Source organism: Pieris rapae, chromosome 20, assembly GCF_905147795.1.
Source record: "Pieris rapae chromosome 20, ilPieRapa1.1, whole genome shotgun sequence".
Classification (NCBI taxonomy): Eukaryota; Metazoa; Arthropoda; class Insecta; order Lepidoptera; family Pieridae; genus Pieris; species Pieris rapae.
Genome location: NC_059528.1, coordinates 2,074,815 through 2,097,221, shown reverse-complemented (window position 1 = coordinate 2,097,221; position 22,407 = coordinate 2,074,815). Strand labels below are relative to the sequence as shown.

The 22,407-nt window shown below is 31.5% G+C and overlaps 1 protein-coding gene and 1 non-coding gene across 3 annotated transcripts in view; both read left to right on the top strand.

Moving 5' to 3' along the window:
- The window catches only part of LOC110993127 (protein bunched, class 1/class 3/D/E isoforms), a 133,971-nt gene that overhangs the window by 35,299 nt on the left and 76,265 nt on the right, over positions 1–22,407 (top strand). The window lies entirely within an intron of this gene.
- Positions 11,339–11,411, top strand: Trnak-uuu. Its single transcript has one exon. It is a non-coding gene; the product is annotated as a tRNA-Lys (tRNA).

Genomic DNA, 22,407 nt, shown 5'->3' with positions numbered 1-22,407 from the left:
TACAATATTTAAAACAAATATAGCAAATTAATTAGAAGTAGCCTGCCCGGCAGGCAGTCCCAGGCTCTTTTATCAACTAGATAATCACTACCTATTAAACATAGCTATGCGAATAAACTTAGCGAACTGAAAAACAGTAGCATTTAATATAATATATGCGTTTTGTCAACGCATTTTTTTTACTTATTAGATACCAAATGTTGTAGATATTTAGTAGATGCTCTCAAATGTCGAATTCGATAATTTTAACGTAGATAAATTTAACTTTTATTATTAATGGAATACGTCAGAGATAACAAAGTTGCAAATACTTAGAGCGTAGCCGTAACCTTATGGCTAATAGTAAATCTTTATAGCATTTATACCAATACTACGATTAATGACAATCTAATATATAAAATTCTCGTGTTTGTATTTTTTTGATTTGATTGTGAAACTCCTCCGAAATAGCTCGACCGATTGTCGTGAAATTTTGTGTGCATATTGGTTAGGTAAGTGTTAAGTGTTGTCCACCCTCATATTTTTAGACAATGTGTTTTCTACATTTTATGATACAGTATAAATAAAGACATACGTTATCAAACTATAATTTTCACACCTCTACGATCAATCCATATTTTTTATTTGTTAATTAAAAACTTTTAACTGTGAGGTTTATATAGACAATTCACAGAAAATCCTATAATGATTTTATTTCGGAAAACCGAACAGTATCTGGGGGTAGCATAGCAATATGTTCTTTGTTGGTATGTACTCGAGAGGTAAAGCTAAGTAAAACACATTTAGGAAAAATTAATCGCGGGGCAGCTAGCTAAAACATAAAATTATTAAAAAAAAAAAGTGTGGAATCTATGGCCAAAAGGTGTAGGGTTGCAGCGTCACTGTTGTTTTTTTATTGACTTCAATGATAGCGTTAATCGAAAGCCATACAAAAGGTAGCTCTGTGCCGTATGCCTTTTCAGTCGATAAATAATCGGTAATTTTATTCGCAGGGTTGGGCAATTGTAATTTAATGGCCGGATTTGGAAATGCAGATTTTAATACATGTAAACATTTATTTATGTATCCGAACAATTTTATCCTTATCCGTCTTAAGCTGTAGTTTTCAGGTTTGTCCAAGATGACGCTTTGAAAGATCAGCCAAGAACATTAATTAAGATTAGTCAAGTTTCTTAAATATGAAATTATATATATCTTAATATATATTTCTTGTGTGCGTGTGTATGTGACTGAACTCCTCCTAAACGACTGGACCGATTTAGACGAAATTTTTTGTGTGTGTTCAAGGGGATCTGGGAATGGTTTAGATTTACAATTTTGTCCCCTGGACAATGTTTTTTTAATTAATTTTCAATTTATTAGTTATTGTTGATTTTGGAATGTTTTACATTGGATGGACAGTTAGATATTGTCATAACATTTGAATAATAATTTTCATCAAAATGGCTTATTAAAAATTGAAATTTTGAAATTAAAGACGTGTAGACAGGACAACGTCTGTCGGATCCGCTAGTATAATTATATATATATTTTGACACAAGACAATTATTTATTAAGCTTTTTAAGAAAATGTATAGAAGCACGCTAAATTTTCTGAATCATTCGTTTACTTAAATCTATGAAGCTCATAAAGCTTAACGAACCTAGTGGACCATTAAATAAATAGGCACAAGTTTTCAAGTTATAAGATTTATTCGCGAAACCGAAGTTTGTCCATGTTTATCGGACGATAAATTATAAATTACCATCCGAAGTTTTCCTTTTTGCATATTATTGATATTTTGCTTTAATTATTTAGTTTCGCACCGATGTGTATACTATTGTAGTTCACGATATCAAATCTTTTAAAAGACGCAATTAATCCAATCATCATATTACTTTTTAATTTTCTAGTTGATTTGCTTTTCCATCTATCTATCGCCGTGACTTTATTTAGTAGAATATGAAATGAAACACCAATGTGGAAACTATTTTCATGATTATTACTCTTTGGTTATCTTCTAGGCAGATTATTAATATATTTTTATCTATGTCGTACCCTTAGTTACTAATAAAACTAATACAAAAGTTTCAATTCTCTGTGCATGTATAGGCTTTGTTTTATCGCATCCAGCCGAGATACAATCTTGCTGCCTGAATGCTGTACTTTCAATGCCTTAGATAATATATTACCTGAAGTGTTTCGTAAGCTTTATCGACGCCAATTAATCGTAATATCTTGCGTGACAGTGATTCCGACAAGCAACGCAACGGCTTCCCTCGTAAAAACTCTATTGCTCAACTGTTAGCAAAATATGATTGACGATTCTATTTTTAAAAAACTGGTTATGTTCAAATTCATTTAACTTTGCTTTTAGAAAGCGAGTGAGTTTTTAACGTATACGATGTATTTGAATATGGTTTTAAAGTTGTATAGGACGGAAAACTTGTAGGCGCTAAATTCTTTTTTAAGCCTTTTTGCATTTTAGAAATGAGTTGCACTAGGAAGTAGTTTGTGAAAGTCGACTGAGTTTTTTGTCCGTTTGCAGTTTGTAAACGAATAATGAGGAAATATATATAGTAATCTTGACGACGGTATATAATAGAAGCAATAAAAAATAATGTGTAATATAATAGCATTTATACATACATTTTAAACAAATGAAAGTGCTGACTGTAATTGTTTTAATTCATTCCGAAATGTTTGTTGAATGAAAACTTAACTGAATATCGCATCGTTACGCCCTTTAGAATTAACGGAACAAAAAAGCGTCGTCATTCCTAGACAAAGCCATTCATTTACTGGGTGTTGTCTGCGTATTGGATTAGCAAAAAGCCAATAAGTAATTAGTGCGGCCTTGATCTCCATCGGTGACCTGTCATGTGTCCCACTTGCGATATTATAATTCAGGTTTGATTTAGCGTGATAAATAGAGCGTAATGGCCTGGACGACGGCTGATTTTAATGTTTGAGAGATGTTTATGTATTAATTAAACACATCTTCTAGATGAAACTTAGTTACGAGTGGTATAATTCAATGCGTATTTATTTGGTAAACGTGATTAGTCTTAATTATTTCATTATATATACGTGTCGTAGTTGCTACCAGTAAAATAATAATATAGTTTTGATTAGCATTTATTTACTATCCCCTCGTGGTGTTGCCAGTTATTGACACTCACGTTCACGTTAAAACTTTATGTCGTTACACCTCACTTAAATGGGCTACATTTTTTTAAATTTTATTAATCAGCAATCAGTCTCTTAGCTTTTATCAGATTTAATTTGAAATTGTGGCAATTAGAGAACGCAAATTCAATTTTTTTTTATTCCCTCCGTCTGCGGCAAGTTTTGCCCCTCATATGGGCTACATAACCATGTGATTGCTGAGGCAAGTCAACTGCTTGATACAACAGGAACAAGACTAATGAGAACTAAACTTTTTGTGTTAATAAACCTAGTGTAGTGTATATGCAAGTTCGGTATTTTGGACACACTAACATAGTGTCAAAACATTATAGAACACTAAGACTGTTAATGAGTATTCAATAGTTTAAAATATTCATTAGTATTGTAGAAAATTAAGTCAACATAATATTACTTTAGCCATAATTATTTATAGGCTTGATTGTAATTCATGCAGACAGCGCTTTTGTGAACTTTGTTCTAGGAATATTTTTACGCGACTAAGTTATTCACTTATGTGATGTAGCCAAAACTGCAAAATTATTGAATAATAATTAATAAATCAGAAAAACTTGTTATTTATTTTCCACAAATTTTGCGAAAAATATGTAAAATTATAGTAATTACTTTATTGTTTGACTTGACTTTTTGAATCCAATGAATTCATGGAAAATTTCTTAAATAAAATTGTTTATTCCGAAATGACGCGAGAAAAGACAGAAGAGGTTACCCATTGCAATGTTTTAAATTGTATGTATTTTCTTTAATGTAATTCAAAATGTATAGAGCACTGAATATACTTAATTACCTACTGTACTGGAAATCATTAAATATATAGATAACATAGTTAAATTTGAGGCATCTTAAAAGCTTACAAAAATTATTATTAATAAAAGATGCGGAAAATTCGTTAAGTAACATTATGCATTACAACAGTGAGTTAAAATCAATAAAATAAGACCTAGTCTTCTATTCGCCGACCAGATTTATCTAATCCAGGCAATCGTGGCTATGCAAATTATGGTTTTTATAGAAAAAAATAGTCATACATTTGTTAAATATAATATTTTAAACATGTGACTGCAAATGCAATACTATGTATGTAGCTTAGACAACTTTACTGCGTAATACTGCATACGTATGACCGCAGCCGGCCCTCGGAAAATAATTAGGAGCAACCGGCTCTTAATTTTAAATTTTATATACAGCCGGAATCTTAACCACGTTCTATGACGCATTTATAAATATGTAATTGCTTGGAAGGTCATTATTACGCCAAGGCCGACACACAGATATTAAACCAGTTTTGTGACCACTGAGAAAATTCCTTAGGGGGTCATACATTCTAAAATAATTGTGAAATAAACTAAAAATGAAAATAAATAACAACTTAATAATATTGAAATAAACGTGCGAGCGTTTACCTCTATGAACTATGATTATTTCAAATCAATTATGTGCCACACTTTAAGATCACTAACTGCGCAATATCACAAGTATGTTCTAGTTTATTTCACACTTTGAGCCGAATATTACAAACTTGTTTAATTAACTCTGAACATCCACAGTTTGTATCTATATATATATATATATATATATATATATATTATATCTTGTCATTATCAATGTAAAATTCTTATTCTTGTATTTTTTTATACGTTTTCATGAACTGTATGCTTGTCTATCAGTACGTGCGTGTCACATTCGACCTATGATATTTTATTTTGTGTAGATTATGTATGAGAGTCAGATGCAAACAAGTCCGAAGCGCTAAGTCAAACGTCTGTACGACAAAAATATAGTGTATTTTGATTTACGGAGGTTATATGTATAACCCCTTAAAATTATCAATAAATTATATACTGCGCGCACAACGGATCTATTGAGAGTCTAAGTGCGGAAACGGAGTTCCTACATACATACATGTACATTATATACTGCGAAAAATTACAATTCGAACACCACAAATTCGCGAGAATGGCGTATTCGACTATTAAAGAAACTCTTCAGCTTAATAATGTTAGTATAGATTTAAATGAAAGAATAATACACGTGGTAGTTAATATTAAAAAAAAAACTATTTTATTAACAGTAGATTACATTAATTGACAAGTAGAAAAATAGACACTATCCTAACTATATTTATATTAGCTTTTTAACGTCAGAAATAAATCACTCGCTTTACGAGTTCCAACGAACTATTCACTACAATGTAAAATGGGATGGTTTGTTTCGATTTAACCAATTTTATACATTGTTATGCATGAGTTGTGATATTTGGTTGTTGCTAATATTTTTATTTCAAATTTAAAAAAAAATGTTCTATATATATAAAAATAAATTATTTGAGTTTTCTGATTATGCAACGTATTTTAAATATAACAAATAACACTCTTTCTATTTTTTCTCTATTTATCTTTATAAACGTTTAATATTTTGTATTTTAATACTATAAATATACTTTATGTAAAATTGTAATTTAATAATATTAAGTAAGTAAAACGCGTAGAAAAAAAAAACATGTTTTTGGAGTTGACTATAAAAAGCTGTAATATGGAGAATATGTATATTTAATTAATTCTTGCAAATATCTGGCAAAGACTGTTTTACCAAAAAAATAGCAAAGGAGTGTAGTAAAATTCAAATCTGTGTGCTTCATTGGTTAAGTTTTTTCCTTGAGGTAAAAGTGTAATATGACTAAGCCACGGCGACTGAGAGTAATCATTAATCAACTTAGGCTCAGAAAAAGTGGCCTAAATGTAATGCTAAGAGAAAGTTTAGATCAATACTGATACGTAAGTATAGTACTAAATTATAAATAATGTATTTAGAAGTGTTGTTCTAGGCCAGTGTAATTAGGCTGATTTACCCTTTATACGTTTAAAGCGCTCCGATATTTTTCTATTCTCTCCAAATCACTAGTGCCATGGAAGCTAGTCCAACGTTTTAGCCCAAATTAAGACAATTTAAATCTTATCTTTTTTCCAATATATTTTACACTAGCAGCCCATCCTGGCTTCGCATGGGTTGAAATTTATGGTTTAAATATTTTTTGCTGATGTTGATATGCTATTTAATATTGTGGAACATTTTTTTGTTTTCGCAGCGCGTGCGATAACAGATATTTTATAGGCATTTTTACCCACATTATTGTAGTTTTAGTGGGAATGCTTGCAATTAAATAGCTAATCAGTGATATATGTAATAGCATTCAAATGGTGCAAAAGTTTTGAAAATCGGTCCAATACTTTTTGAACCAATTCGTTACAATCGGACATACAAATATTTCCTCTTTATGATATTAGTAAAGATATAGATAAAGTCTCCAAATTCACTACTCATCATCTCTATTGAGAGGGAAAAATATAAACTACAAAATTCGCAACCAAAATATATAAATATTTCTGATTAAATGATTTCGTCGGAATGTCACCGCTATTAGAATATGTAATCAATTAATAATTCTACAACTCGTATTCGCGAAATTCCACGACATTAAATATTTGTCGTGGCTAAAGCATATTGATTAAGTAGACATATTTGTCTCGGTACCTGCCCCGCTGTCTGCCCGACTAGTTGGGCGTTGCCGGACGATGTCCATTTTATCAATCACGCCATTTTTCTACGCGATCTATTGTGACTAACGAATTCGAGTTGATACTCAGTTTTTGCACGAGAGTGTTTCAATATTGCATTTACAGTATATTTTACATTTACATATAGATAAATGAAGCATTTGATTTTTTTTTTGTATTAAAAGCAGTCGCCGTTTTGTATCATACACGCAATGTGAAATATGATTGTTAAATCATGTTCTCTGTTGTATACTTGCAGCATGCTTTTAGTGCCTACATCGTTTTCGTTCATATTTAGTGTGTGATCTAAAACATATTGTCTGTTACAAATTTAATCTTTATTTGTTCTATTTTAATGCCCGCTAATTTTAAATCATGATTGACTTAAATATATTATTTTTTCTTAATAGAGTACCTATATTAAGGTTAATTAAACACCCAATAAATGCGCCAAATTTAAATTTGTGTTAGGATATCCTAGAAAAGTATGTTGATACGTATATGTCGTTAAATCCTACTCAAATTATACTTTTGAAGTAGTTTGGGGATGTATTAATCATACAATTATTTCTAGAGAATGTAATTACATAGCCTTTTATTCAGATTAACTTTTTAGGTAAACATATAAACATAGATTACATTAAACTAAGTATTAGAAGGTTAAGAAAAAAAATTCTAGAGAATATATATAACCCTTAAATCTATAAAAATCTGTACAGTACTGAACAATTTCATACAAACATTTTACGCAGACTTTTATGCAACTTTGTCAAATTCGCGGTAGCGCTAAAAAATATATTTTTATAAAATAATCTAAACAAGGTTTTTTTATATATCAGTTAAAGATCTGTTTTGCGAATATAACTGTGGCCTGCGGGTATTACTTCGTTCAAAATGTGATATTTTAATGTTCGTCGATAAATGAGGATTTCATCACTAAATTTTTATTACTTTGATCCAGTCGTTTCTGGTATTAAAATAATGTTCGAAAAGATTTCGACACCGATGCAATCTCTTGTACATATCGAAGCTTATCATAAGACAGAAATCTTTTCATAACAATTAATATCTAAAGTATTGACATTAACTGCAGGTCGTTGACATCGCCTTCGAGAGTCCGTACGCCATTCATAATGCAATAATTGCATTGATAACTGCTAACCGTTATTAAATGAAAGATTCATTCAAGAGGTTATTTCATCCTTAAAATGAAGTAAAAAATTGCATAATTTTGACCTTCCATTATTGTTGTGTATATAAGTAATATATATTTTTAACGTATATGTATTAAATTAGTTTGGACTATGAGTAATATAATGTTTAATGGTGTGTATGCATAGACACATTGCAGATAGCTAGTAAGGGCTTAAATCTTTGAGACGATATATAATTAGCAATATATACTTGATCTCGTTAACATTTCATTAAATTCAAAATTCGAGCGCACTCCTCCCTCAAAGGCCGGCAACGCACCCACTAAAAATAGGTGGCGATGGCTGCCCTTTTTAGGCGTCTCGCATATAGGCCCAAATAAATGTAAATATGTTTTTAAAAAAATATTGTAATAAAATTTTGCTGTAGATATTTATCTGACAATGGAGAAGTCTATACATTTGAATTAAGATAATATCAATATGAAACAGATTTAGGCTTATGATCTAGCTTGAGCTTGATGTTAACGAGACAAAGTTATGATCACGTTGATCTGGATTATAGTAAAACAAATATCTCGATGGTGATGGAAAGCCCAGTTGGGCTCCATCCATTCTTGGTAAATGACTGCTAGAAATTTGGCACAGAAGCTTGATCACTTGTCTATAAGGAGCTCAATAGACAGATGGTAACAAAAAGTACAGCACGAATTGTCGAATTATTGATGTAGTTGAAATTGCGTGTGTCTTTGTCATATTTAATTATGTATTAATTAACAGATCAAATACTTGTAATAAAATGCAATTTACTTTCATGTAGCGGTGAAATTGTATACTTGCCTTTTACAATTTCCGTCGTTTTAATGGCGGATATTCAAATGTCTCAATTAACACTAGAATATAAAGCTCAGTGATTGGCAACTTTATTGGCCATTCGAAGATACTATCAAATTAGATACACAATTTTATTGAAGCAATTTATTGAGTAGAATTGCTATGACATTCATTATTTTTAAGTCTGGTTTATCTTCTATGGTTTGTTTGTATCAAAGATTATATATCTTTCGTACACAAAGCTGTACAATAATTATTTTTTGCTTCTGAGACGGTTAAAGGCTTATCAGGCGATTGCAGGTGCAAGTTAATAGGAGTTGGTTGGACACTTAAACTAGGTTTTATTTTTATTACGGATTATTATAGATAAATAAATAAATAAAATATAAGATGACATTTGCATGCCTATTCATATGTGGCGGATTTTTGTAATTTATGTAACTAATGGTAATTTGTAAGACTATTCTAGCAAATAAACGATTTGATTTGATATTAAATGTTTATTGGAACTGGATTTAGCCCAGGTTGAAAAGTTAGATTTGGGGACTGTGAAATTATTTTTTTGGAGAGCATGCAAAGTTTTGGGTTGCCAAGAAGTGATTGAAAAATATAGAAATCAGTATGTATGTACCTCAACGTCACAAAGACACGTGCGTCTAGTTTTGATACAAAATTACAAGACTTGTTGCAAATTGTTATAATTCAATTAAATTCTATACTCTGTTACGGTTAATTAAGTTGTAAGGTTTCTATGTGACATAGATTATAGAAATGACAGTATTAAAAAAAGTATGTTTGTCTGCTTTTAAAATGGCGATTTTTTTCTTGATAGAGATTTTATACTTCTAGACTGTGATATATTTTATAGCAATTAGGGACTTGTCATGGATGAAACGTTGCACGGATTCAGTACCAGACAAATAACGTTAAAAAACATATTAGTATGGAACAGTCATAAATACACTACAGTCTGATCAATTATTAGGATATTTCATTCTTGAAATTTTTAGTATTTAACACATACATATATGATTAGTCTCGGGACGTAACCAAATTTCACGTGGTGGGGGAAAATTCAAGCATTCTGATAGATTTATTAGTAGAAAATCATTTGAACAGTGCTATTGAGTGTGCTAGTAGTGAAGTGACGGTTAATATAATCTCTGTATAAGCCGGAATGGGCTTAGAGTTAAAGATTCACAGTGGAGACCTACTGCTAGTTATTAATGTATGGCAATTATTAATTTTATATTTGTATCCTCTTAATATTGTTTAAAATTCGCTCTAACGGTTATTAAGCTCTCTGAAATATAGAAAGCTAAGACTGATGTTATAATTTACTACAAAAGGAAAAGCTAAAACTATAAAATATTGATATTGGTGTATTAATATGTTGGATGTATAATAATAAAACTTTTATCTGTTTCAGGTACTATGACAGTCTACACTGCACATTGTGAGTCGAATTTCCCAAAATGACGCCGTTTGATGAGCGTTAGTCTCACAGATGAATACTGTTCGAGTCAACGATACAAATTACGCTAACCGCTTAATTTAAAGTAGCATTGATAAAAACCTTAATCGATTTTTCAGTCCTATTCACTCGATCTGAATACAATCTATTTTTAGTACTTATTTTTATTGCAAACAGTGACTCGTCAATAAGCGTCATTTTATATCCAAATATTTTGACACAATTACGCTTTAGCTCACTTTATTAGGTTCTTTCCAGGATTTTGAATTGAGAATTCGCTTTGTTTAGCGTTAAATAAGTGTCGCCAGGCAATGCTCCCGCCAAGAAGCATAGCAGATCAAGCCTCAGGGTTTGAAGGTCTACATGAAGCGACTAATGGCAAGGCTAGAAATTGTGGCTATGTTAATAACAGTTTTTATCTTATAGCTTATAACGTTATTAATCTTAGAAGTAAATGGTAGTGACTTGGTTATTTTATTACAGTAGCGCCATCTTGTGTCGAGTAGTCGAGCACAATATAGTCCATTAAATAGATGGCGCTAAAAGACATTCTTTATATATAGTATACATATTCCAGTTTTGTTATATATTTTAAAATCAAAACTCAAGAAACACACATTAACCACGGGGAGTGTTTAGAGGAGTTGTTCGGTCTAATACCTGCAGCTGAGTTTCATTATCGTACGTCAAGGCAGAATACAAAATACAATCAGTATCACCTCGACGTCCATCGTTTCACAACTAAGCGTTTTCTAAGGCAATTTTGTCGCGCACCGCCGCTATATGGAACCAGCTGCCCACTGAAGTATTTCCTAACCAATTCAACTTAGTGGTATTTCAAGAAAAGAGCGTACCAATTCTTGAAAGGCCGGTAACGAACTTGCGAGCCTTCTGGCAATGTACCCATATGCCACTTTTTACATAAAAAAACCATATGTAAAAACATATTTTGTATAACATTAGAATCATATTTTTTCTGTTTTCTAAAAGGTGTTTCGTTTTAACTTTTAAAAAATATTGTTCAATTTAAATATTTATTTATTTACATATATATTAGATTTAATTCATAAGTGTAGATGGTTATGTGTTATATCTCAAAAGCAATTAGTTATCCATATTTTCAGTTCAATGCTCATCGGCCCGGATAGCTCAGTCGGTAGAGCATTGGACTTTTAATCCAAGGGTCCAGGGTTCAAGTCCCTGTTCGGGCGTTTCTTTTTATATTTTTTTTACCCTTGTGAAGAAGAATGTTTACCATTCAATTACAAGCACCATATTTTTTTTAATCCCAGTAATTATTAATTTTGAAGAAAGTTTTTATCTTTGGATAACATGTGTAATATGACTACTACTGTCTATGATTGTATATTTTTGTACTTTATGTGGCCCATCATTTAAATAAATTACTGAAATGATCATACATCATCCGTAAGTTAAGTTTATAAGGAGGTTTACTAGGAGAAGCGTATTTGTTTATTTCTTAATATACTATGTTTGTGTTTATCTATTTTATGAATGAATGCCAGTTTTCGTTGAGTAGTTTAACACCCGGTTTCCATTAAAAAGTCAAATTTTTCGTTGTAATTTCTAGTCGTTTTTGTATTCAGTAAACAAGCCGAATTAAGTTCGTATTAAGTGTAAATTATAGTTTTTGTAATAGCGCCATCTACATCGTTTTGTGAAAAGTGTAAAGCCAAGTAAAGTTCATGAATTTATTGCTGTGAACGTTGATAGTCTTATCCGATAGGTGGCGCTTTGCTATATCAGAATATTGTCCCAATGGCATGAGGATGGCGCTGCCAGTACTGATTAGAAACTTTTAATAAATGTATTTATTTTAGGCACAGCTTTTTTAGCAAGAATTAAATAATATAAAAAAAATATTACAACAGGCGGTTCCATCACAGCTAAGCGATCTTTTCCAAACAACCAATATAGAGATTAAAAATGGATTATTAAAATACCAAAACTTGATTTATAATACAATATAATCAATTAAATCTTATTGTTACGGTACATACGAAAAAACGATGCTGAATTTCGTTATTTGTCTTATTTTTGTTTAATGTCTAAATAATTTCAGTACGGCGCGGCCCACGAAGACACAAAATGCATATCTAAGTTTCTTGTCTCAGACTTGACTTGGATTGGTGAGGCCCTGTTTCTCTTCCCGAATTTTATGTGACATACTCCACCTTATACTAAAATTCTTATTATATTATAAAAAATTAAAAAATACTTATAATATTTTTCCTTTTTAGAAAGAATTTGCTAGAAATTTGTTAACGATTTACAGTACGTGAATCATTAATGAAAAATAAAAGTGAATAAATGTTCTAATAAAACACACTGGGTTAGGCCGTTGGCGGTTACTTCATGATGGAATCCTCTCATAATATGTCATACCATACAAATCTCCATACAAAAGTCAGCCAAAGTGAAGCCTAGACGGACTATCAAATATATCAAAGAACAAGTCCTATTCAAGTATCACCCCGCTATTCGGTCCAAATGCACCTTTTTAACCAAACTATGTCAGTCTCTTTGCATCCTAGCGTAAACACAATCGGACAGAAAGAGATGTAATAATTGTGCATACTCTTCATTGTTAATTACAGTTTATAAAAACTTACTTTGCCTTATGTCTATCGGTTTTTCAATTGCCTTTAATCGTTATGGCATTAACAATTATTCAAATACTACGGAAGGCTCTGTACCTTTGTTGTCTCGTACGCAATTGCGTGCGCTGACGCAACTAGATTACATATTTTATGTGTGTAATCTCTGTTACATGCTTTTATTTACACTAAGCTTAGTTGACTCAAGTTGAGATACAGCGCTTTGTTTCTTAATATTGTAATTATGTTATCATAGCGCAGCGACTGCAAGAATCAGATTTACAAAGGACTAGTTTAAAAATTAAATAAATCCGTGCCACTAACAACGTTTTTAGGGCCTCTATCTTAGATATCTGTTTCTGTTTGATGATCATTCGTAAATCTAATAGGCGGTATCACTTAACATCAGGTGAGTCTCCTGCCTTTTTGCCCCCTGTTCTATTAAAAAAAGGCAAGTAGGTTATCAGCCTCACCTGATACATACAGTTGACTTTTTGGGTCTAGGCTAAAGCAAGCTGGTGAACTATTTCGTTAGTTTTTTTTATTTGGACCACAAAATAAGGACAAATACATGTCAAAAATAACATATATACGACAATATAAAAAGCGGTGTCGTCCCTAAAACATGTGGACATGACCAGTATTTCACTAAAATAGTTTTAACATTCTATCGTAAAAAATTGTTAAAACGTTTCTAAAAACCTTATTATCTTATTTTGGTAGGTACTTTAATTGTTATCAGTACTGAGGCACCGATGTACCAGCTGTTGTATGTAATCAAAACTTAATATCGAGAGCCCGCATGTTTTATCATAGAGGTAGGTTATTGTTCCGCGGGTGGCAATATCCTTTAAGTTGTTGTTTCAAGGAAAGTTTAAATTTATGTGCTATGAGTTGTCAGAAGAAATATCTTTGTGAGGTAGATCAGAGAGATGAAAGATAAAAATGTGAAGTATTATTAGTATAGTACTTAGTAATTATTAATATACAGCATTAAATTTTTTGGATGTTCACTTGTTTAAATATCGGTTATCTATTAATTGCGAGCGTTTGCATTGTGATTGCCCATGGGACATGAAGTGAGCATCCTGTCTGTTTACCACCTGATCTATAAAAAATATAATTAAAATTTTCTTCTCATAAGAAAAACATATTTTAGCAAATACACATATCATCGGAACATAAAGAAAAAAGTGTACACAAACGTGCACTGTCCTCTTTTCGTGCTGATGACGAATTAAAGGCAAGCTGCTGAAAAAATCGGAGCTGTCAGAGATATAATATAATAGAAAATTATAAAAAATATTTTTTATATGTAGGTTTAATTTAATTTCCTCGTTATTACTAAACTCTTGATACTTATATATTAATGTATATACAAGTATTAAACTCTACTTTCTTCTGTATGAAATACACGATAAGCCTTTATGTGTGAATTATACTCCTTTGAATTCGTTACGGCACTGTTATGGCCTTGTTCTTGTCTTGCGAACAATAGTCGACACTTAGATCATACAGATAATAACGATTTTAATATGTAGCCTGTTATTGTTATGGCTATCGGCAAAGCGTGACCAATTTAATAGTATGAAAATTCATTTAATAATTCTGCTGGGTTCTTATAAAATGCAACCATCAATAATATAACATAATTATGTAATAAAGAAGGATCATTTTCCGTATAAAATCTGTGCGAGGAGACTGCACTTTCGCTAACAAATACATAATAGATAAAATGGCCTACACGGAATTAGGAATTTTTGTTCAAACAGTATTTTAATCATTAAATCAGAAATACACTGAAAATGTTTTGATTCCTAATAAGGAATACATATATACTTATGACGGTGCAGATAGAGTAAGTAAATTAAAATATTTGAAACGTTTTATAGCAATAAATTCTTTTAAATCTAAATGACTATAATTTCGAATAAGTTTGATGATATAGTTATTATATCAGGAATTAGATTAAGTCCGTACTAATTGATTTTTTCTTCTTTAAATTGAAAACGTCAGTATTGATTAATATTTCGAAAAAAATAATTAAAATATGTGTCTTTTTAAAAGTTTTGCTGTTTCTTATTGTAAAGAAAACATCTCAGAATCCTATAAATATGCATAATATGTATATATATCTGAGCAATGACAGTTGACTCTAATACCATTGCTTCAACATATGTAATAAAGACTATTACATTACTACAGATTATCAAATAGTCTGTTAATTTGTAGATCTTAACGGATTTGAAGTTATTAAATAATGAAGATTGCAGCTGATACCAGCGCCATTGCTCCAACATATATTATATGCGTATTTCTCCGATTCAGAACTATGCACATAACAAATAACGGGCTAGCTAAATGTATACTTGACGTATGTCATAATACAAAATGTGCAAAATGCTGACGCAACTAACTACTTAACTCGTTGACCTGTGGCATTGGATGTAAGCTACCTGCTCAGCTGTCAATCATCGCACAAAAGACGTATTCCATAACTGAATTTTAACTAACCTCGCAAATTTAAATAGGAGTATAAAAAGTTTCTTATTAAATATTGCGCTGGCGCAGCGACTACAAGTGATTAATTTTCGAATAAAAATATAATCGATATAACTTGATTATTATAGACAATCAAGTACACTTATGACCGTCAACAGAAAAAAATGTTAAAATTAATTTTAAATTTACATTTACTACCAGTCGCAAGCCAAGGGCGTAGAGCGGACAAGAAGAACTGGCAAGAAACTCTCCGCCACTCTTTTTAATCGCTAAGTTTAGATTGGATCATTTGAATATTCGTCAAATTTATAAAAGACTTTATTGATTAATTTACGATCGTCGATGTGCTTGAGAAAACCACGGTGCCTTTAGTTAATTCTCGACCACCAAGGCACGCCTAACTTTGCGAAACGTCCACCACTTAGCCTCAACCGGGCCCGTTGCGTGTCAAATACGAATTACTGTTATTACATTGATTGATATGGAACGTAATCTACAATCATATTGTCCATACGAATAGAATTTACTTGCCCCCGCTGTTGTAATGAGCTTTAAATATTGCATGACCACAATATTGTTTTGCTGTATTCATTATTTTCTCTGAGTTTGGATTGAAATTCAGTATCTTTCATTTAATTTATCTATCGGACTATATTGTTTATGGGAACGAAAAACAATTATTACAGGCGCCTCAATTAACTTTCTTTTTACTATTTATATTAGAAATGGTATAAAAAAATATTTTGCATAAAATATAGTTCAAGAAGTTACAATTATACTAGAGCTTCTGCTCTTCGATCCAATTCAAAAGTTCACGTGCCAAACATAAGCGAGCTTGCTGTGAGCGTCAAACTTTGGCGGAATTGATTCGAGAACTTAAACAACACTTCAATAAACACGAATTTATTACGACAGATAACTTGACGATACATTTTAAGTAATCGTGGTAAACAAGAGTGGATATCCGAAAAACCAAAGGTGTTTTTTTCTTGTATACATAGTTTTAATTGATTTTAAGTCGCAATAAATCATATCAAATTGAAACCAATTCGACTTAGGGTCCTTCAAGAAAAGAGCGTACCAATTAAAACGCCGGCAACGCACTCCCAGCCCTCTGGCATTGAGAGTGTCCATTGGCGCCGGTATCACTTAACATCAGGTGAGCCGACTGCAGTAGCAATAACAATTGATATTTTGATGAACAATTTGTACTTAGTCTAAATTTCTTCGTGAAGTATCAACGTTTTATTTATCGCCAGGTTTCTATCTTAGAATTACAAATGTCAACCTGTTCTTTGAATGTCACAGCGATTTCAATGGAAACGTGTTTCGCATCTTAACAACACGACTTCGCTTTTCAGTGCCAACATAGAAAACAAGATCTATTTTAAGATTTTACAAAGCATTTTTTATGTTTAACACTAAGTAAAGGCTACATAGTAGTGGGATTTATGTTTTTCATTGAACTTTGATAGTTTTTCAAACTATTGACGTTTATAATATATCGTACCACAGACCCGCCTACCTAATTTGATGCCATTAAGTTCTGGCTTCGAAATAATTGTTTGTAATGAAGCAAAAGTGTCTTCCCCGCTGTGTCAGGGAGCAACGGGATCTCATCAAACAAAAATAACAATCATTATTTATTTTGTCTATTTTTATAAAACTATTGAAATAAGAGATTCATAAATTATTATTTTTACGAAAAATCAATTGTATGTAATTTGACAACACCAGTTTCTAAAGTCGTTTTCGGAAAGTAGAATTTTGTCATGCCTTTTATTGTAACGAGCAACCTGTAATATTACATACCGTTGAATAGAATCAGCAAGTCACATTTCATATTATGTAAAACCTTTGTTAGTTTAATACTAGCTTTTAACCCCGGTTTCCACGACTGTTAATTTGTGAGATATGGTATAAAGTTTTTATTGACTTAAAAGTTAAAAATTATCACCTATGTTTCGGGTTTTATCGAGCTATGATAACCATTGTCAGGACATTGATCTTTTCCACCTCAAAAAGAGAGATGTCAAGAAGTACTTGGAGAAGCGGGAAGACTCTGATTTTTTTAAGTAGTAGTTTTAAATTCTTAGTATTATTTGTTGCTTTTAAATGACAAATTTCAGTTTTTTTCAATTTTATTCTTTTATTTTTATTTTGTATCTTTGTCTTTTAATGCGCTTGCTTGTTTTTTGTTTTTTATACATAAATTGTTTATCTGTGTAATCTGTTTTGGCTTTCTGTATTGTCTTAGTGTTTTGTATTATAATAAGTATAAGCTGTTAGATTACTTATAATTAAATAAATAAATCACATTGTACTATTTATTATTGGTGGGACTATTTATTTCAGTGATTGTAAAATGCGTCCCATCCCTTTGTGCGTAAAATGATTTGTTACAAGTAATGCTGACTGCTATAATTGGTCACTGCGAATGTAGATCAAGAAATGAGTAATGTAGAAACTAAACAATGGCGTTGCGCAAAACTGGGCGTCCTTCCGTACTCGATCGACCTTTTGTACTACACTATTAAAGGGCTATTGCTTGTACATAACTCTATAGTGGTTTGAAAGTAATCATATTTTAGGTTATCTACGTAGACTCACTCTTTCATCTACACATTGTACCTAACCATTTTATTTTTGTATATATATCGTAAATTCAAGCTAAATTCAAATTAAGTATGGAGGTCCGTTTTGTCTGTTACATATATAATAAACTATTCTCGCTAGTTGTAATTAGGAATTATCGATATGAGACATCTTTTGTTTTATTAATAATTGTATTTATGTATTACTTAACTATTTCAAAATATTTATTATTACCTCCACATCGAAAACTTTAGAGTAAATGCAGAAATTCCATTAAAACCATTTATTGAATATAATTTTATTCAATGTACACTTATAAATATATATTTGTTTGTTAGTAATTAAACTGTAAAAAAAAGTTCCACTAATTATTCGGTTTATCTTACCTTAATACGCAACCTGTTTGAAACAGCTATTATATCTTGCTTGCATTTGTTAAACACGTGAAATCAACACATGACAATCAGCCTATCACGTGTTTTACATCAATTTAAGTTTTTTATGTTATTTACCCTTACATCATTTTTTCTTCAGATTATTAAGTAGATAACGTAGACGCTTACCCAGACAAAAATATACACGTAATGTATCCGGGTCCTATTAGTTTCTTATATTGTCCTTGGAAAATATTTATATTGGATATCACTCGTTTTTGATATTTGATAACAATCAGACCTTTAAAGATAGGTATTGCACCAGAACAACGTATTTACCCATCTCTCTTCATTGAGACCATGTATCTGAGTATCGTGGTTAGGAATAGAAGAGCTAGTGCAAATAATTTGTCTCCATCGGTTTCTGCCCGCTCTTTTTTTACAGTGCATATTTTTTAGTTGATCTTCTTCTTCTCTCTGCTTTACTGATTTTTGAATCAAAATAAGTAGTATATTCTGCTCGTATTTAGTATAGAGCAGTATTAACCTATGCTTTTCTGTGGTAGTGTACCGTAGCTTACAGTATTTTATTTTTATATGCATAACATGCATTTTCAATCGTCATAATCGAACCGGCCCAATTGATGTCAGATGGGCACAAGGACTTGCTAAGAAAAATATGTACGAAATATTTAGAAATATAGAAAGACATTTCAGTATGCCGCCAATCTATATGGTTGACATGCCATAGTAATGGATGACTTCCTAGCGAACAACTTCCGAATAATATTTACGGCACTGAGGCGTTGCTAATATTTGAAAATCCCGACCTTAATCTACATGCTAATCTCTATCAAATATTTATAACAGTGATAGTGTGCTCTAATTAGACACTCCGTCCTAGATAACTCACCATCCGACGTGCAATGAATCTTCAATAGGTACTATATATTTGCTTAGTACCATAAAATAAATAATTTTCATGAGGTATTAGAAACTTATTCTAAAATATATTTTATTGGTACATCGAATTCGAGCATTAATATCATAATATCAATAATTATTTAAGTTAATTTTATTATGTTATGTCGTATCGTTAACGACGTTGCTGATTCAAGTAGGTATGTGAACTAGAATTATTAAGTATTATGTAGGTAATATTACATGCCATAGACTAATGAATTGGCTACACAACATTCCACAGCAACGTAATAAATGCATTATTTTTGCCTACATATCTCGTTTAATTACATTGTCTCGGTAGAGCGTGAAAGTAACTTTAAACTCCTCTTTTGCACCTACATGGACCAACCATGTAGGTGCGTAGAATTGTCGAGACTAATGTCAATTTTAGTTTGTATGTTCGCGTTAAGTCCTATAGCAGAGTGCCTTGAATGAGTTGAGACCCATATATACACAGAGAGGTATGCTGGTCTTTCGTAAGCAACACACAAGCAAGCAGTTGCACACGTTTCAGAATGGTCTTGATCTGTTTCTGGTCCTCCTGCCCGTTTGCCCCTTGTTCTTTAAAAAAATCGTTGTTTCGTGTTGCACTAATGAAAGTGGTCCAAGGGACGTGCCCGGATGCGGACGTTTCCCGTCCACATGGCCCCGGATGACAAGCCCGTAGATTCTAAAGAATTTTCATGCCCAAAGAACTTCAATATCCGTATCTGTGTATCAGTACAAGAGATGAAAGTCTTACCTAAACTCGAAACTAAGAAAAGATTTGGGCTCAAATGTTTGATTTCTTTGTTGTTTTTATATCGTAAAGTAACCTTTTGTATATAATAAAATTGGACTTAGAATATTGCCTTATCATTAATGCCCTTTAAAGTTTATCAGGTTTAATATGCAGCTGTCGCGATATCGATGGGATATTCTCGAATATTCGTCTGGGGTCCTTGTACTGCAAGATAACATGCAATTTTTTTACCGCCCAAGTATTTTTATAACATGACCTCATCGTTCGCTTTGAGGACGGTGTGCAATGTTTATAATTTAAAACGAATATATAAAAACTTTAATGTTCTTTCGAAGCTTTGGATAGGTTTATATATATTTTTATTATATACAGAAAAATGAATACTAAGTGTACATTTTTTACATTGTTTACGTGATATTTCTATCTTTTCTTTTTTTCATGAAAGACTCTCAAGGCTCTTGTACGCTTTTAACATATGAATATTTTTATTTATTTTATATATCAATAATATGAAGGAAGTTGGTGTGATGCCAACTCCATCCGCCAGGACGTCGAACAGATTTAAATAATTAACTTCTATACTTAAGGCCAGTGACATATACTGGCCTTAGTATAGAAGGTATGTAGGGGGTTGTCTCATACTCATTTAATGATGTAAAAATTTGAGAAACAATAAATTTTTTTATTATTATTATTATATACACATAACTATTCAACCATTAAAATTGCGTGTAAAACCTCACAAACCAATTGAAACATTGACGCTCCATAGATGCAAGAAACCTGTTCTTGACGAGAATTCTGATTCGAATACAGAATGTAATCCTATATATTCGAACACGAATTATATGAAGATGATGTCTGTTTGCATAATTTATAATTGTTTGATTTATGTAATCATTGTTGAGAAGTGCAACTGGTAGCGAATTTATAAAATTTTGATTAAGATAGTCTAATGTTTTTTTAAATATTGCAGTTTAATTAAATAATATATATCGAACGATTTGTATGATATTTTTGCTGTGTAGTGAATATTTCTATTGACCGTTTTCAAAGAATCCTTAATTTGCATATTGAAATGAAATAATAATTATTTGTATTGAAATATCAGCAGCATTGCATATTTTTCAATTATGCTTATATTATATTTATTTGCTTGTTTTTAAATTTCAATAAAATGTGTTTTGAGTTATATTGCTAAGTCTATTGACTATAATTATATATACTACAGCATTCTAAATTTTTTTTAAATTTAAAATTTGAAGTAAGTTCGAGTAAATATACAATTTCTCTAATGAACCAGTGGCCGTACAACCCTTTATAGACATACGACGTTTGTCTATTTCTAAGATTGTTTATCTACAGACAAGTAGATAAGATAATCCATTAATTTTTTTTTTTTAATTGAACAGAAGGCAAACGGGCAGGAGACTCACCTGATGTTAAGTGATACCGCCGCCCATACTCTCGATGCTAGAGGACTCGCGAGTGCGTTGCCGGCCTTTTAAGAATTTGTATGCTCTTTTCTTGAAGGACCCTAAGTTGCATTGGTTCGGAAATACTTCAGTGGGCAGCTGATTCCACAAGTGCAGAATCAGAGTTTGAACGCAAGATCCCTGACTGGAGCAACGCATGCTACACTGTTGCATAAACATTGATATATAAAAAAGCTTCTAATTGTATTTATATTCTGAAAACGTCGTGAATATTAACATTATTTGATACCCTTATGTTTATCAATGCATTACGTTTTTGCTTTGACACCACAATCAATAATTGTGCAAGGAAATAAAATATTATGTAGGTTTCGTTTTTTGCGCTCACAGCTATTAGCCGCAAATGCATTTTTAATGCCATTATAATATGAGAACATATAGTATTTGAAATATCCTATAAATAATAATTACGTCTTCAAATGCCAAGTTATTTGCTGTGGATGTTAATGCTAGGATACGTTTATCAAGGACTAGGCTTTCAAATAGTTTAGGTTATACACACATAAGGTACATTTAACCAATTATTAGCCTGTTTGCCACGTTCTTTAAAAAAAATATAGATTGATGGCTCTTCGTCTGGTCGAGACTGGAGGAGAAGCACACTTTCCTTACACACACACACATATAAACATGAAGAGAACGCAAAAACGTATCTTTATAAAATACACAATAAAAAGTTTAGTTTGAATTGTATTTATTGTGTAATAAGGTATTAGTGAATAAACCACAAACACATTATTGTTGCATCAAACTGTTCTAGAAGCTTCGTTTGTTTCCAGCTCATAGCGTTTTGCATACAAGTGATTCATACGGATGTTGATACGTTAGTGGTAAAGCGTTGATGAACATTAGCGGAAATTATCCGCTCGCTTATCACTTTGCGTGACCTTCTTAAACAAATGATCTTGAATAATATG